At 39.9% G+C, this 16294-nt stretch overlaps 1 protein-coding gene and 1 long non-coding RNA gene across 10 annotated transcripts in view; both read left to right on the top strand.

The window, feature by feature from the left end:
• The window catches only part of LOC117597014 (uncharacterized), an 82128-nt gene that overhangs the window by 49221 nt on the left and 16613 nt on the right, over positions 1-16294 (top strand). The window lies entirely within an intron of this gene.
• On the top strand, positions 60-13703 carry LOC117597017 (uncharacterized). Of its 4 annotated transcripts, XR_008301614.1 has the most exons (7): positions 60-359; positions 756-880; positions 1378-2618; positions 4884-6710; positions 8117-8233; positions 8389-8457; positions 12600-13703. It is a non-coding gene; the product is annotated as an uncharacterized LOC117597017 (long non-coding RNA). The 4 variants fall into 4 exon arrangements; XR_008301615.1 differs by lacking the exons at positions 8117-8233; positions 8389-8457; positions 12600-13703 and having other exon boundaries at positions 4884-5007; positions 5214-6794; XR_008301616.1 differs by lacking the exons at positions 8117-8233; positions 8389-8457; positions 12600-13703 and having other exon boundaries at positions 1760-2618; positions 4884-6794.

Raw genomic sequence — 16294 nt, 5'->3', positions numbered from 1 at the left:
GTGTTATATCACATTTACACCCAGTTAAGATGTGGAGTGTTTTTTCTCCTCAGCCATGATATCATCAGTTCAGATAAACGCTGGTGAAGATCTGCAGCTGGATTTGCACGTATCAGAGCGAGTGGAGGTGATCTATAAGGGTGGAGATTCAGCAGATCCACATGGTGAACAGATCTGCATTGTGGATAGAAGATCACTAAGCTGTACAGCTGAATACACACCGAGAACATCACTCACTAACACAGTTCTTACACTGAGAGGAGTAAATTCGACTGCCGGGGGAGTTTACATCGTCCGAGACACGGAGACTAATGAATATTTTCATACTTACACAGTATCAGTGACAGTATCAGTGAGAGGTACTTATTCAGTGTGATTGGTGTCAGTGTGGAAACTTCAACATTTAGCAGAATAAACTGAATTTTGGGAAACACTGAGTACAGTTTTATGTTTGCGACAGTGTGATAACGGCAAACAGTCTGATTTTGGCATCTGATGATGGCTTTAATTTAATATAAGATCACATGACCATTTAGCTACTAGTTAAAACTCAGAAAATGTTTTAAATATCAAACAATAACTTATAAATATAAATCCATATAAATGTCAGTGATTATAGAAACCTGTAAATATAAATATAATTCCATATGTTCGCTCTGAAACTTGCAGTGTGTAACAGTGCTAATAGTATAATATATACTGTGTAGGATAAAGTCAGTAAAGCTAACAGTGAGTGTGTGTGTGTGTGTGTGTAGAGACAGGTAGAGTGAGTTTCTCGACAGTGCTGCTGCTGCCACCGCTGCTGCTGCTGCTTGTTGTTGCGCTGCCTGTGATGATCCTGTACCAGAGGAAACGACTTCAGTTCTACCAAAGAGATGAAGTAAGTACCAGTGACATGCAGCTCCATGACATCAGAGATCACATGACTGCGTGCTGTAACCAGAATAAAATCCACATCACCCTGATTAGACGCCACTCAGTCACTGCATGCACACTTCCACAAAATAAATAGAATTATCACCTATAAATTACACTTTTACTGTCAGAATAGTTCCACGTTTAATTCAGTAATCTCACATGATCACTGAGAGAGAACAGTTAACTGTTTAAACATCAGATTATTAATAGTTTTAAATATTTATCTGAACACTCAGCATTACATACGATGCTCTGACTCTTTAAAACTGAATTCCTCCAGTCTCACTCTGAGAAGCAAATCCTCTACAGTCTCTTTATAAATAAAGACTTTCAACTGAATTCATCTTAATTTTATTCCTCAGCCTTTCAGGAGATGTGATGAATTTATTGAGTGTAGGTTTTGAAGTTGGTGATTAGTATTTAATAATGTGCACTTCAATGATTTTTTATACGTTTCAGCCATATTAACTTGTACAGAGGAGCAGCAGTGGAGCAGGAAGACATCAGATCTGGAATGGTACCTCAGCAACGACTAACCTACGAGAGAACCGAATGATGTTGGAGCAGGAAGAGAACGAAGCTCAAACATAAGAATGGAGTAACAGAGAGAAGAGATTTATAACTTCATGCAGCATGATTCTGGAGCAAGGAGAGAGCTAAACTCAGATAGGAAGACGGGAATAAATGATTTCTCCATCCCTTTGTTCTTCACAACACCAAAAGAATATGACCTGACTACAGAATCTGCTGGAATCCTCCCTCATACTGTTTGTCAGTTCTAGACCTGACTACTGCAAGTCTTTTTTTTTTAATCCCTTTATCTGTTACATATCCTCATCAGATAATTCTATAGGCTTCTCCTGTCATATATTACCTTTGGAGAAGATTTCACTGAGCACCACATCATGTAAGAAGCCTGGTTTAGATCTCCACACCTGCACTCCAACTCTGGAATATCATCTGTCCTTCTCTGGGATCTGCTTCAGTCCTGGTTCCTCAGCAGTGTGATGAGCTTCCAGCTCCTCTAAGAAGGTCACATTTCCACTGCCTTGTGTAGCGTTCCCTCCTGGATCATGAATCCATTTTAATATTGGATTTCATAAAAAATGTTGTTTGCAAATATTTTGCAATATTAATTATAAAGATAATAGACTATATAGCCAAAGGTATGTAGACACATTCTTGTTGAACATATAAAAAGGTCATGGACCCTCTCCTGATAAGTTGATGACTTTTTTTTTTATTATTATTATTATTATTATTATTATTATTATTAAAAGGCAATTGGTATCATTACCCCTAGAATGTTCATATGTTATTATTGTACTGTATTCAAAGTAATAAGATTGGTATTATTTAAAATTATAGCTATTAGCGGTTTCTCATTTAGTAAGGTTTTTATTTTACTAGTATATAACAAAGTTAATAATAAGAACCATTGGTTCCTGGTCCTAGTCCTACTTAAATGTATGTGTTTGTGAGGGTAGAGATGTTGACACATTTCATCTGTTAGCACCAGACATGGAGATGTCTCATGATGCTATTGTACAGATAACATAAACCACTACTCTATTTTCAGTGTGTTTTATAACGTGTATGTGGAAGCGGGGGCGTGGTCAACTCATCATTCCTGTACATAGAGCACGCGGCTGTCACGTGACAAAACAATGGACGACTCGGACCAGAAACCCAGCTGAGTGGTGAACTCATCATTTCTGTTTCTCAGAATTTGTCCTTGGCTAGATTAACATTTTCCTTATTCGAAATATATGAGTTTGCGTAAGTAGACGTTGTCTATTGAAAATTTTACTTTATTAATTGAATTGTATTCAAATGAATGAAATGAACGAATAAAGACTTGAATAAAGATTCGTTCACTTTGCTGACAGGTGGCAATATGCATTTAGTGTGCGATTCGCCAATAAACCAAAAGAAGGGAAAAAGACTCCAGCCCACCATGCGACATGCGCATCTAGTGCAATGGATGGCTGCAACGGCAAAGAGCACACACTGCTTCTCCTTCATCTGGTGCACTATGGTGCATATATACACGGGTGGATTTTGTATACAAATGCTCTCCCTCCACAATGTTTACTTTTAGTGGCAAGAAAACTGATTTGTTGTCAAAAGTAGAACACTAGTTGCGCCACCCCTGTTACTATGGCAGCCAGTACCAGTTGTAGGAAATGGCACGTCAAACATTTACAGAATTTCAAGTATGATTTAGATAATGGAAAATTAAACATCACCCAACGTAACTTAGATTTTTCCACGAATACAACCCTAATCATCACAAATATTGACAAATTAAAGTTAATTACTGAACTGCTAATCGAACTACACACTAAATACTAAAAACAAACTATTGTCAAAAAATACACAATAGAGTTCCAGTCAGCTGTTGTCACTGGGTAACCGATCCAGTCGGCTGTTGTCACTGGGTAACCGATCCAGTCGGCTGTTGTCACTGAGTAACCGATCCAGTCGACTGTTGTCACTGGGTAACCGATCCAGTCGGCTGTTGTCACTGGGTAACCGATCCAGTCGGCTGTTGTCACTGGGTAACCGATCCAGTCGGCTGTTGTCACTGGGTAACCGATCCAGTCGGCTGTTGTCACTGGGTAACCGATCCAGTCGGCTGTTGTCACTGGGTAACCGATCCAGTCGGCTGTTGTCACTGGGTAACCGATCCAGTCGGCTGTTGTCACTGGGTAACCGATCCAGTCGGCTTTTGTCACTGGGTAACCGATCCAGTCGGCTGTTGTCACTGGGTAACCGATCCAGTCGGCTGTTGTCACTGAGTAACCGATCCAGTCGGCTGTTGTCACTGGGTAACCGATCCAGTCGGCTGTTGTCATTGAGTAACCGATCCAGTCGGCTGTTGTCATTGAGTAACCGATCCAGTCGGCTGTTGTCACTGAGTAACCGATCCAGTCGGCTGTTGTCACTGGGTAACCGATCCAGTCGGCTGTTGTCACTGGGTAACCGATCCAGTCGGCTGTTGTCACTGAGTAACCGATCCAGTCGGCTGTTGTCACTGGGTAACCGATCCAGTCGGCTGTTGTCACTGAGTAACCGATCCAGTCGGCTGTTGTCATTGAGTAACCGATCCAGTCGGCTGTTGTCACTGAGTAACCGATCCAGTCGGCTGTTGTCACTGAGTAACCGATCCAGTCGGCTGTTGTCACTGGGTAACCGATCCAGTCGGCTGTTGTCATTGAGTAACCGATCCAGTCGGCTGTTGTCACTGGGTAACCGATCCAGTCGGCTGTTGTCACTGGGTAACCGATCCAGTCGGCTGTTGTCACTGGGTAACCGATCCAGTCGGCTGTTGTCACTGGGTAACCGATCCAGTCGGCTGTTGTCATTGAGTAACCGATCCAGTCGGCTGTTGTTATTGAGTAACCGAAAATAGAAAAAAGAAAAGAAAAAACCACTATGGTGTTTCCACAACTTTCTGACAGAGGGAGAAAATATAGAGGGATGGATTACAACAGTCAGAAGAGAGAAAAATTATCACTTTATCAGTCACTTCCTCAGCAACTGTATTAGAAACTTCACTAGCAGTTTTGACTAGTTTTGTTTTTTTGTTTTTTTTTTGCCAGGTACTTGGGGCATCCATATGTTTATTATGTTTATTAGATGTGTGTATATTGTTTGTTGTTGAATAAAGCTGTTGATTCAGTATTAGTTTTTGGTGTGCAGTTGAAAAAAACATTGGGTCAACTTATTGCTGAAATTTTGTGTGTTCTATTACTTTTTAGTCATCCATGACATTAAAAAAAAGAAATTATGATTGTGGAAGTGCAAAGGGTCCGAAAGACTCATGTTTGCCCTGTTATATAATTGTAGTAGTCTTGTTTTATTTGTCTTACCTAAAGATATTACACTGGCCGTGTCAAGTATGAGATATATAATGTATGAGATTGTAAACATCTTACCTGTTTCCCCATCTTCCTTTCTAGTGACATGCATATTGGAAAAGTGCTTCACCTCAGCAACACTGAATGCCATGAAAGGATCATATAACTGGTTGGTCAGGATTCCCTTCAGCAAAGTCCTGCCAGTGTACACCACAAACTAACACAGGTCAGTAGCCTTTCACCTGTCATGTGAGGAGCGCTTGTTTGTTTATGGTTTCTCGCATGCCCATACATGTAGTCATTCGTGTCCTTGTGTGTACCTGTATCCATTCAGTTTGGTACGGATACACGTACCATTGCAGCCCTATTGTTTACTGATTTTTTTTTTTTTTTTTGATGTACCATTATTTTTGCTGGTGTTCATCTGTTAAGGATTTCCTCAACACATTTGGCTGGTTTGGAAGGTCCAAGTATCAGTGTTAGAGGGTGGCAGGTGAATGGCACAAAGCAGTGTTTCCCCTATATACATTCAGCAGTGGTGTGCAGTTGAATGGGGCTGGTATGAAGTGAAAGGAACCGCACCACATACGCAGTGACGTCTCCGTACAGCAGTCCAACAAAGGCTATTCGTGAGTGTGTGCGCACAAGGGAGAAGCAAGATGCCTGAAAAGGTAGAACAACCTGCCTCTCTTAGCAGAATGTCCACAGCAAAATGGGTTACAAGTCAAGCTAATTGGCTACTAGTTATTCCCATAGATATCTATACATAGATACCCCATTTGACTGCTCCAGACACGTCAACGCGTCTGCCATCAACATTTCAGACTATTCCTCCACCAGCATGCTTAAACCATGGAGACACACACAACAGCACTCCTGCTGAAAAACATTGGCGACTCAAGGAAATCTCAGCCTTTACTTTTAATATCTAAATAGCAGCCAAGTGAAACCAGCATTTAAACGTTTCCAGTATGCAGCTGATTATTTATCTCCATTGGATAGTGCTGCAGCTGCTCACCAAGGCTCTCTTAATTTAAGACACATTCCATGACTGACGTCCCTGACTCCATCTCTGACTACCACTGTTTTGTATATTGGAGTTTTCAGCAATGTTATTGCTTTTGATGGGGAGCTCTGGGTGTCCTTTTTTTTTATTCCCCCCAGGAGGTCAATGACATTATTTCTAATGAAGTGTTTTGTTGCCAGCTCTTGCAGAAATACTGTGTGCGTGAAGCTGGAGCTATTTCACCATCACATTCAGGCTCCAAACTGCAGTTCTCCCCTCTCACTCCATTGTACTCCAACTGTGTTGTTTTTTTTTTCTATTGTTGTTCCTATTTTAATAAAACTCTTTGCCCATTGTATAATTGAAATAGTAGATTATGGCCCAACAATGCTTCTGAAAGATTTTTCGTTATTTACCATTGCATATTTGTATACAGTCTTACCTGACTGCCTATTGTTTTTTCCAGTGAGCTGAGTACAGGAGTGTTTTGTCACTCCATTCGTGTGACATAACAGTTTGGCCACTATTCAGAGCCCTTATAGCATATTGTACAGATGGACATTATGCAATGTTTGGTCCCCACTGTTCCTTTCAGAGACGGGGTAGTATTTGGTAAATTTATGACTGTACTGTAAAATTGTCATGTGTAAATAAATACAGATTAAGCACAACATGATTCAGCACATGTAGGTTTGCAAACATTTGTCAGATGATATCTGTGTGTGATCTTGATAATGTGCTTAAACACACTTGTGAATGCTGTTTGAAAGTGAAAGTGGTTGGATCCATCACTCCACATTCCCTAATCTAACAGACCTGATTCAACTCGTCAGATTACTAGGAAATTGCTTCAAGTCCTGAAATGGGTGTTTAAGATGCGGTAGACATCCACCATGCAGTGTTGGGGGCCTTCCAGGAAAATGGTAAGAAAACACTGAAGACACTGTGCATGAGCGTCCTCTACTGCCTGACAATGGTAATGTAATAATAAAGGCTTTTGGAACTAACTGATCACAGTTTGGGTGAATTCAGTTGAACACAATTTGAATCTTTAAATTGTGTAAACGCGATTTATGTGGAGGGCTGTGTATGTGTGTGCGCATCAAAATCATAAACTGGCCTATTTTCAACTGTTTTCATTTCAACCTCAAATCGCATATTGTACTGTTCATGCTGAACTCTTGTATCAAAAGAGTGTCAAAAACTCACGCATGCGCATTTCATTCTCACAGATCTGTGGTTCAGACTCCAGTGACTTCAGCTGCCAGTCTTACAGTTTATTCCTTTCAGATATTAATATCACTTCTTCATCACTTCTTGTTCCATATAAATATTCTCTTTCTTCATGGCTTATTATTTGTTATTTATTTAATCAAATATGTCTCTGTATTCACTAATGCAAAAGAACACGTTTCAGCATCAGCCCAGACTCTTTAATAAAGTGATACAGAATGTTTAATACTTTTCAGTAATCACTCATAATAATGTTTTTTTAATTTAATTATATGTCTCTCTGTATTTAAATAACACTTTAACAGTTGGCTTTATTGCCATTTACAGTAGCTACATGTCTCTCCTCAGTGTAGTCGTGTTTATCTACTGAACTCCAGAATAAAGACCTCAGCAGCAGGTAAATTAAAGACAACACTGACCCCTACTGGCCTGAATGAGTCATTTTGGTGAAAGGAGTCAAAAGGTTTAGGATTGTGGGGGTTTGTTGCCGAATTATTTTCTATTTTGCGTCGTCGCGTATCGCTGTAGTTTAGGACTGTGGGGGTTTGTTGCTGAATTATTTTCTATTTTGCGTCGTCGTGTATCGCTGTAGTTTAGGACTGTGGGGGTTTGTTGCCGAATTAGTTTCTATTTTGCGTCGTCGCGTATCGCTGTAGTTTAGGACTGTGGGGGTTTGTTGCCGAATTAGTTTCTATTTTGCGTCGTCGCGTATCGCTGTAGTTTAGGACTGTGGGGGTTTGTTGCCGAATTAGTTTCTATTTTGCGTCGTCGCGTATCGCTGTAGTTTAGGACTGTGGGGGTTTGTTGCCGAATTAGTTTCTATTTTGCGTCGTCGCGTATCGCTGTAGTTTAGGACTGTGGGGGTTTGTTGCCGAATTAGTTTCTATTTTGCGTCGCCGTGCATCGCTGTAGTTTAGGATTGTGGTGGTTTGTTGCCGAATTATTTTCTATTTTGCGTCGTCGTATTTCGCTGTAGTTTAGGATTGTGGTGGTTTGTTGCCGAATTATTTTCTATTTTGCGTCGTCGTATATCGCTGTAGTTTAGGATTGTGGGGGTTTTGTTGCTGGTTGAAGTTCTGGTTGCTTTTGACTGCAGGTTCAGCAGCAGGTTCGTGTTCGGCAGATGTTTGTTTTGTCTCCTTTGCTCTGAAGTTTGAAGAAAACACAAAGAGAAGGGAAATAGGACATTACTCCATTGTCACCTGAAGAACAGGTAAGCAGTTGTGATTTTAGTAGCACCTCGGTGTGTTGTTGGTTTTAAACTGGATTTTTAAATGAACGATGATCTGTCTTCATGTAAATTAGGTTTAATGTCATGTTAACTAATATTAACTAACATATTCACTAACGTACAGTATTGATCCACAGGAGCAAGAGACACAGTACAGCATTGATACTTTCCAAGCAGCGCCGCCGGTGTCCTGCGCATCATTCCAGGTAACATCTATTGCATTTCAGCCCACATTAAGAACTGCTAACTCTACTCAAAACATGCTAACCCTAGCTAACTAGCACCAGTAATGCAGCTTGCAAATAATAAGGTGAACTAAAACTGAAACTGGACAACAAGATGTGGGTTTGTTTGCCTTTATTTATCCTTAATTCATTCCTCATTATCTCCATCACTTACCGCTGTCCTGTTTCCTCTTTTCCTCCTCTTCTTGTTTTCTCTTGCGCTTCTGGCTGCCAGATAGGTACAGTATGTCCTCTTCATCTTCAGGAGTTAAAGCTCGTGCGACTCGAGTGTGAAGGGGTGGCGCAGAAGCATAAACAAGTCACAAACGAGACAGCGCCCCTTAAGGGAATTGCTGAGATGTTGCTGCACATTATTTTAAGATGAAAATTTCTGATGATTTAAAAGATCAGCCCTCAGGGGCCTCTCAGAATGTGGGGCAGCAGGTAATTGCTGGCCTTGCCTGCTCTGTAGATACGCCTCTGCGTGCATGGATATTGCTACATAACAACACTGCAACTATTTTGTTTACTTTATTACGGTAACTAGATCAGAAAATATGTATAAACCCAGATAGTTACTCACTGTTTTACAAATACATCTTTAGAATAAATTTTTGTAGTATATAAATCTTAAGACTAAATAGCCAAATATAAAAAAATGCCTTCACACCCATGCATTCACAAATAGATTAATAAAAATAAATTATACGCTAATATCACTAGTCTCAAAGTTACAAATTAAAAGAGATAGTTTACCCCAAAATGAAACTTGTCATAATATACACACTCTTATTTTGTTCCAAACCTGTCTGACTTTTATATGGAGATGTAAGGCAGAACGTTAAGAGCCTCAGTCACCATTCACTATCACTGCCTCTTTCTTCTATAAAATACATGAAAGGTGAGGAATGGTGTTCCACAAAAGAAACACATACAGGTGTGGAACAACATTAGTGTCAGTAGATCACAGGATTTTTAAACTATACCTTACACAGTAAACACTTTATAAATAAATGTTACCCTTGAAAACAGAGCACAGAGAAATATAGTGGATAAATTATTTTCCTTTGCAGTTAACATTTATTTCTGAAGTAAGGCAAGTTCTTTGCTCTTGCAGTATTCAGTTGGTCCCTTTGTTATGTTTCAATACACCTGAAGAGAACTTGGTGGTAGTCAGCCATCTACACAATGCAGAGAGAAGTCTGGTGTGGTGTAGACAGGACTGGAATAGACGTCTATCCACGCTGACACGTTAAGGCCAACATCTGTAAGTTCTCGATGTCTTTAACTGGGGCTCCCAGAAAACCTGCAATAAAAATCCTACAGTTCAGAAACAGTGAAACCGATTCCAGAGCATCTCATCTTGTAGCAGGAGCGTTCCCATAACTGCACCTCTATGATACCTGTAAACTCCAACAAAGGCTCTGAATAAAACATGGCATTTTGGGATTACATGTAATTTTCATAAAAGAGAAATGATGTAAAATATAAATATAGCAACATTTTAAAGAAGAAAAAGTAAATATATTACTTCGCCTGTAACGTGTGAAAATATTTTAAGTCATTTTGCTTCAACAGTAGGCTAATTCATGTGCATCAGTAAGTGCACAGGCAACATGTTTGTCTTATTTCCACTGAGATCTGTTCTGATGGTGTTATTCCTCACCATGTAGGTTTCATCCACGCATTTACAAATCCTCTCTGCTGAGATACAAAAGCTTACAAAGGTGTAAAATTGTAATCAGTGTTCTACATGGGAAAGCCTTTAGCATTCAGTGCTGTGCTGTGGCTCTGCTGAGGAGTTCCTCCCTAAAAGAAAAAGACATCAGTTACACAGTGAAACTGTATTTCAGCGGCTCATTTATAAAAATGTCAAGTCTTACACACGTAACCTCTAGAATTATACAGAAATAACAGCTGATCCTATTAATAACACATTCTGTGCTCCACAGATGAAAGTCAGTCGTACGGGTCGATTCCAACACGAATGAAAACGCATATTTTTCACAGTAAACAGAACTTAGAGAATTATTGGAGGGTGATGGTGCTTGAGACATTATTGGTCACTCCGTGTTTCTGTGGAAAAGAAAAAGACTAACAATAATGAGGTCTGAGATTAAAAACATACTAAAAGTTTTATAAAATATTTTCATCTATTGATGAACATTAACTTACGATCGTCAAAGACGACTTCTGGTGTGGCTCAGGTCCTCCCTCAGGTAGATCACCTGCTGTCAGCAGGTCAGTGTCTGTCACGCCAGCGCCGCTGAAGTAGAGAGCTGCGACGCTGCCATAAGCTCCTGCTGCTGTCATTTCACTGTTTCCCAAAACACACTCGCTGGGAAGCTGATGACATCACTGCATTTCTGTGACGTGTTAACGCATCAGCTGACCTCTCATGAATCTAGTCATTAGTGGTATTTTATGTAGCCAGCTTTAGTTAATGTTTATCGTTAGATAACAGCTAGTTAGAATAGTTATCCCTGAATCTGTTAGAGAGCAAAGAGTGGCGCGCTAACGCCTGATAGGCTGCTGGGCTCATAAATATTCATCACGTTGTGCGCGTTCGCCCGAACTGATTTGCTGAAATCAAAGCGCAGCCGGTGAGCGCTAGCCAATGGGATTGCAGCTTGCGCATTAGTTCCGTCCGCTGAGGAAGCAACCAGCTGGCAGAGGCTTCTGCAGGGTCTTAAAGCCTTCGTGTTACGCGAACGGCTACACTGCGATTAATCAGAATAAAGTTGTTAAAATGAAATGATTATTGCTGTAAATGTGAGCGGGACATGAAACCCCCCCGTTCTAAAGGCTGCTACACCCAAACACCATTGCAGCCTCGTCATGGAGCTTCTGAGGAAGGCTTTAACAGAGTTCTGTGCCTCATTTCCACTCGAAATCACCTCACTGCCTTAAAGTCTAACAAATAATACAGTTAGAAAGTGATAAATGTCAAGTTTATCGTGCTGAAGTTGCCAGTTTAAATAACTAAAACGGTTGTAAAGTTTACCTCAGAGTTAGCTGCTGCTTTAGCTCACGCGCACAAACACGACGATAAATTACACAATTATGAAGCGTTATAAAAGCTTCAAAATATAAACCATTACAACTCTAACATGATATTTAACATTACACAGTGAAACCACTGTATTAAAGCGGCGAACAAAATATATATTTTCGCTTAACTTTACCTCAGCGTGAAGCGGCAGTTGGCCGTTACGATCCAAATGACGCGCATGCGCAGAACTCAGAATAGCTGCTTTGTGTTGGTCCTGATAAAGCGAGCGAACAGTGAGTGTTGCTTCAACATTGGAAACTAACTGATGACTGATACTGACCTGTACAACTGAACATACACATGAATCCACCTCTCTTTGCTATCTGGTGCTTACACACATAATCTAGGTAATACAATACGTTTTACAAATGTTAGGAACAGTCTGATAAACATAAATATTACTTTATATATGACTAAATATTTAGTTTCGTAGATCTGTATAAACTGAAAGAAAGAAATGAAGTGTAAACTGGCGTTATGAGAGATTACTGACACAGAAAAAAAGCTTTGCGATTAATTCATTATTTACTTCTTATTTGTAAAAGTTAAACTCATAACTTTGATATAGTTTTGTAAGCTGTATTTATTTGCAGTTGGAATTTGAATTCAGGTTTCAGAACTGGCCTTAGTCACGACTCTTGCTTTAGGTAGTCACGTGACATTAGCACCTTCCTTCTTAGGCTGTAGTTCAGGGGTTCAAACATTTTTTTGGCAAACGACCCCAAATGGACATTATGAATTTTCTGCGACGCCAAGCCTTGACCACCCTAATTTTTTTAATTATCACTTTACCCTCACTGTCCACTTTATTAGGAACACCTGTACAAGTGCACATTTATGCAGTTATCTAATCACACCATCACACCCATATGTGGTTCATCCCCAAACTTGGGAAATACACAATTGTATAGAATGTCTTTGTGTATTGTAGCATTACAGTTTCCCTTCACTGGAAGTAAGAGGCCCAAACCTGTTCCAGCATGACAATGCCCCTGTGCACTGTTACGTCCCGTAATATTGTGGGAGGTTTGTCTTTTTCTATCTGCCTTGTTTTGACTGTTACCACTTTTAGATCCTGTGATTGGACAACCGACCGGTCGATCTTCCCTGTCAACGTGATGACGACACCCATCTCTGAACCAATCAGGCACCCCCAGTCTACTATAAGGACTCGGAAATGACGTAAGACGGGAGAGTGTGTTTCTCCTTTGCTGATAGTTCTCGCTTGTTTGTCACGCTGTCCATCCTTTTCGAGTTTCTGGTGCAATTATGATTTGTTAGTTTATCTTGAGTTATTTCTGATCGCTCCCTTTACTCTACATGTTGTATTTACTCGCCTCTGGTTTGACTCTGGCTGTTTGCCCGATTGTGCTGTGATCTGATTCCCTTTCTCTCTTTAAGAGTTGATGGTTGGATTTATCTCTTGACTCATAGTGTTGAGAGGAGGTTAGTATGTCACGTGACCTACACAAAGCAACATGTAGAATATCGCTTGTATAAAAACACTAGGATAGGAGCGGGAGCTAATGCTTGTATTTATGTTTTGTTAGTGAGAGTAGTTAGTTGGCGTTTACGCCGAAGTTTTGTTTTGTTTTCTTTTTCTTTGTTTAGATTAGCGTTGAATTGGTTGGAGTTAGTAAGTGTTTTGTTTTATTAATTTCTTTGCTTTCAGCTCCGCTCATGTCTCACATTGTTGAGGTTTTTTTTAATGTATATAATTTGTAAATATCATCTCCCTTACTCTTTGACGTTTCTGTCATCACTGTAAATATGAAAAGCCGTCGAGTGTTTTGATGGACATAATTCCTCACTAAAGTTTTTCTGATAAGCATTTTCGGTTTCTGTTTGATTCATTACTCCACACATCTCATTCCTTTAGTAACAGACAGCCTCCCCGATTCTAAAAACATCTTTAATTTCTTTTTCATTAATTTATTCTTTGTGTTGACTTCCTACATCCCTGGACGCTAATTTTGACAACAGCAGCAGCCCAATAGGAAGTCGTAGCATACATGCTCATGTCAAGTAACTTTAGCAGTTTTACACACACTCAGTACTTTTTGACTTTATAGTATGCAGCTGTGGATGAGCAGTGAGGAGGTGTTTCCTCTCAGTCTGGTTCCTCTCAAGGTTTCTTCCTCATGTCATTTCAGAGAGTCTTTTCTTGCCACCATTGCCTCTGACATTGCAAATGTACATTATATATATATATACATATAAGAATATATTTTCCTGGAACTTATTTAAACTCTTGGTGAGTAATTAAGCTCTTGGATTAATATATGTATGTGTGTGTGTAATAGCAACTCGCAGCTGCAGCAAGCAGAACACAGACTCAGAACAGGCAGGGTTAGTGCAAACAAACATGTATTTATTTATTTATTTAGTGGAGTTGTGATGGGGAATGGTGGTGCAGAGTCGGGAGGCGTTCTGGAAGCGTGGCAGTCGTAGACTCGCGGCGCAGCACAGTGGGGGACCGGTGTCTTCGGTGCTGTCGTCTGGGTACACGCTAGTGCTTTGATCATCTCTTGCACTCTTTGGGTGGCAGAGTTCTCAGGAACCAATCCACGGTGACTTCTCAACTACTTTCGTAGTGGTGAGCTGGTTGCAGCTAGTGTTTCGTGATGCAGAGCAGGGCTCTGGGGGTGGTTTTGGGCTTGTAGGTCCACTTGTGGAACTCTGCCACCGTGTTGGAGGAGGAGAGACCACACTGCACCAGGATTTCTTCTTTGAGGATGTCATAATCAGCAGTCGCCCCTGGTGCAAGGGCGTAGTAGGCCAGCTGGGCCTCCCCAGTGAGGAATGGTGCAAGCGCTTGGGCCCAGTCCCATTTATGCCATCCTTCATGGGTGGTGAGCCACTCAAACATGTGGAGGTAGGTCTTCAGCATTATTTTAGAATCCTAACATTTATGATTATTTTAGTTTGTCCAGTTACTTTTGAGCCTGTGAAAATGGAGGGACTCCATTAAAAAATGGCTGTAATTCCTAAATGGTTAATGCAGTATTTTTGTTAAACCCCAAGCTGAAAGTCTACACTTCAATCACATCTTGATTGCTTCATTTCAAATCCCTTGTGGTGGTGTACAGAAGCAAAATTACAAAAATTGTGTCACTGTCCAAATACTTACGGATCTGACTGTATACAAATCTAGACCTAGATCTATAAAAATAATTTCAGAACTCTAAAATAATCTCGAGCCAAACACAGTGCACAAAAATGCCTCAAGCAATAGATGTTGCAGCCAGGGACCCTTTAAATATAAAATGAATGCAAAGCAGCTCCTCATCACAGATATTGTTTATGAACATTGTACTTTTTAAACACCCACCCAGGCCACCCCATACACCCACAACCAATTTTGAGACCACTGACCACGCACTGTAAAGTCCACTTACTGACCAATTTATTAGGAACACCTGTACACCTGCTCATTAATTCAGGTGACAGGAACGCTCAAACAACCACTCAAATAATTCACTCAAATAACTCAAATAACCACTCTTTACAACCACGGTGAGCAGAAAAGCATCTCAGAACACAGTTTTAGAATGGGGTTGGTGAGTTTTAGAATTTGGTTGGTCAGTGTATCTCAGAAGAAAAGCATGAGTATCTGTTCTATACCTATAAATTAATCTTAGCTCCCCTTTTCTATCTAAACCATAACATCAGTCCTGCAGTTTACAGAAGCCACAACAACATGCAAATAAGATCATGAGCTACAACACGAAATCAAAGTGTGGCATTACTTTAGTGCAGGATTACTCTCTAAATGTTGAAATACTGACCTTCCCCTTTGTGACAAAAGCTTAACGTGTGTGTGTGTGTGTGTGTGTGTGTCATATAGGGCTGTGCAGTATGACATAATAATGTGATAAATGATGTCACAATATACTTTTCTATGATATATTGCGGATATCATCAATATTTTTATAACAATTAAAAACTCATGGAGAATGGAAACAACAGTGGTAAATTTGTACTGAAGCTTTAAAACTGTAAAATGGTACAAATTTTGTTTATTTATTTATTTTTTTGTCTCCGTATTTTCAGTGTCATTAATTTTGTAGGACACTGAATAAAAGTATGATTAAACTCAGTTTCTCACAGTTTTTAAAATTAAACACAGCTGTTTTACTGGATGCCTATATTTCATAATGCACATTGTTTATCATGTATCACTGGACCAACATTTCTAAAGGGTGGGAATATTTATGCACCACAAGGGGAAAAATGTGTTAGCTCGATTTGTAATTCATGTAGTTTGTGTCTAGTTCAATAAAATATTAACAGCGGAGAGGAATAAGCGCTAAAACTGACTGAGAAAAAACAACTTTAAAAAACCTGTAAAAGACTGATGCAGGCTATTACAGATCACTAGCTGTGAGAGTGAAGTGCGCATGCGTGAGATTTACTCGCTCTGAATCGAAACTGAAAGTGTAAAAGATGGAGCTTCAGCGGCACGGAGCGGAGTGGATCAGACCGAGTGTTTAACCTTCACACGGTGAGTTAATTACAGATATTATAACACACAAATGTTATATAAATATTACAGTTTAAGCGACTGAGATGAGTTTATGTGTTAATACAGAGCTGCACTTTTAATAAACTCGTCATGAAGAGTTTCTGTAAAATGGCCGCCGTGGAAAATAAATAAATAAATAAATAAATAAATAAATAAAACACCCGACAGTAAATAGTTCTGTAAATAGTTGTACAGAAATACCGGATTGTTATTTTGAGTAGTGTTTAGTGTTTTTATTGTTT

This window comes from Pangasianodon hypophthalmus, chromosome 4, assembly GCF_027358585.1.
Source record: "Pangasianodon hypophthalmus isolate fPanHyp1 chromosome 4, fPanHyp1.pri, whole genome shotgun sequence".
Taxonomy (NCBI): domain Eukaryota; kingdom Metazoa; phylum Chordata; class Actinopteri; order Siluriformes; family Pangasiidae; genus Pangasianodon; species Pangasianodon hypophthalmus.
Note: the sequence above shows the minus strand (reverse complement) of the source record. Positions and strands in the feature narration are given on the sequence as shown.